This window comes from Macrobrachium rosenbergii, chromosome 7, assembly GCF_040412425.1.
Source record: "Macrobrachium rosenbergii isolate ZJJX-2024 chromosome 7, ASM4041242v1, whole genome shotgun sequence".
NCBI lineage: Eukaryota > Metazoa > Arthropoda > Malacostraca > Decapoda > Palaemonidae > Macrobrachium > Macrobrachium rosenbergii.
Genome location: NC_089747.1, coordinates 66,127,495 through 66,129,994, shown reverse-complemented (window position 1 = coordinate 66,129,994; position 2,500 = coordinate 66,127,495).

The following is a 2,500-nucleotide window of genomic DNA, read 5'->3' as shown; positions in this document are numbered from 1 at the left end:
GTTATTAACCTTAACAAAGAATATTTGAGATGAATTTGATTTTAAGCATAACGGTTCTTCCAAACATTCGGACGCTTAGGCATAAAAAAGCATCGAGATTTAACCTGATTTTGCTTACCCTAAATCTAGGTATTTTACTGGAATAATGGGGTTGAAGCTAACAATATAATAATTAGGCTTAATCTAGACTACGTAAACACATATACAGTAAGTGGGGATGAAGGAGGAAACAAAAGAAATGCGAAATACAGAAAAAGATAAAAGAATGGGCGAAGTTTTCAACAAAAAGCGACTTTACCTTAGGACGAACGTTGTGCGCACCAACACGTATGAAGGAGGGCTTCGCAATTGCTTCTTCACTTCACTAATAGAATAATAGAAAAGGGAAGGATAGGGCCACCTTCCAGAAGTCTGCCCGAGACGGCGGCTAGTTTCTCTCTGAAGTTCCCTGACCGGCCTGGGTCAAAAAACAGTCACCCCAGGTGTCCACGTTCTTGTTAAAAACATTCGCCAAGAGACAGGTAGGAAGGAAAAAGGGACCTTAGGACCACCTATTCTTAAGGCTGATAGGCAATTTTCCTATAGGGTAAAAGGCCTAACTTACCTATCCCGTTCTCCAACGGACGTTAAGGTTTGAACTGAAGACGCTCCTATATAGACAACGTGTTTTCCCGGTCTCAGTCAGGCTGATATTTTTACAATCAAAAGTTACGGGCAAACAGCAGTAATATTTGAAAAAGCTCCCCCTTAAGAGGGCCTTCACTCCCTTTTCGGGTGTGAAGGTCTATACTAAACAAGCTGTTCGCCTCTCGTAGGTTACTCTCCTTCCCTGAGCAGATTAGTCCTGGTTAGCCTACCTAGCTACAGAACTACCTAACCCTAGATAGGATACGAGCTATATTCACTACTTTACCTAATTCTAATAGTACTGGAAGGTGCTCACGGTTATTATAGGCTACCTCCTACAATCATGATGTGTTTTAGACCTAGCCTAGTGGTACATTCTATGATATTCCCTAGCCTAACCTATCCTAACATTGACCGTAGCACCAACATAAGAGTTAATATTCTAACTAAATTACAACATGGTTTATGTTTAATACAATTAAAATTTATTAGTTAATTCATGAGGGTTGCCTCATATGATAAATGGGTGCCTCACTGAGGTCTTAGGTCATGCGTGTCACTGAGCATCGTGGCTCGTTTTTCACAATAGTTAAGATTACTGAAATTAGTTATGCTACTTACATGATTACTGCAACTGCTCGGTGGTAAGTGGAAGGAACAAGGTTACTAAATTGATGTACCGTACTTTAAGGTGGCCTAGGCTAGGTACCAATAAAAGGAAGAGATCACACTGGCTACCTTCTCTGGGCAAGGGGCCAGGATCACTCTTAGATGTTAGGGCACTGTGCCGAGAGGGCACTAGTGCCAGGATGAGCGTATAGCTCGGCAACTACTGGGCTCTCTTCCGCCCCTTCTTCTTCTTCTTCGGGTTCTTCCAAGGCCTATCAGTAGCTGGCCTGGCAGGTGATGAAAGCACCGACTCGGGGACAGGCCAGAAGGGCTAGCAGGCGCGAAGTCAGGGGCAACTGCAAAAGCTGCGGAGGACTCCTACTCCGGCTGCTGCGACAACCGGAGCGAGAGCGATCTCGACTTCGGCATCCGAGGATGCCAGTTCCTGGTCTTCCAAGGAAGGGGTACCATTTCGATCCTCCAGGGGTTCATCCCCTGGAGTCAAATTTTGCAAAGAAGAAGGTTTGGGTGCTGGAGGCTCTCCAGTCGCAATGATCAGCTGCATGGGGAATCCTAAATCTCCCGGAGGAGGATTAGCCTCATGATTTAGACCCGGCATGGGGGCCTTTTCCACTGGTAGCTCAATGTCCGTGGCGGACGGAGTCTGGCACTGCTCAGTGCTCGCAAGTGGCACTGGCAGCAGTTGAGGTCAGGCATGCCTGACAAGGGGTCGGAGGTGCAATACCTCTCGGACGACTTGTAGGTTAGCTGCGGCAGAGATTCCCTGCCCCAGCGGGAGATCATAGCCTCTCGGTGAGTTTTGTTCGGGGCGTCTGCTGGCGTTGCTTGTTTGGGCAGCCCTCCCAATTTGTGGAGTGGTCTGCCCGCTTGCACGTCCTGCAAAATGGTACTGCTCCTCCTGAATCTCTCTTCGGGGAGGGGGAGGACTTCTTGGTGGGCCAGCCCTTCGCGATTGGAGAGGGCTAGGCCTGAAATAATTTGGTTTATGCCCCTTCCGTGGACCACTTTGGCGGGCGGATGGTGGGGTTTTGACCTTATTGAGAGTGTTAGATGGGGGCCTCTCTGTGGAGGAGGTAACGCGGCTGTGGAGTGGCGTTGGTGACGGGCTTTCGCAGAGAAGATCCCGACCCAACAAGAAGGCCACTCCGGGCCGATTCCACCTACCACGCCGAAGGCGGTGGGTATCGTGCCCCAAGGTGTGATAACCTGGAGTTGGACAGTAGGAATGGTAATGGTGTGGCCC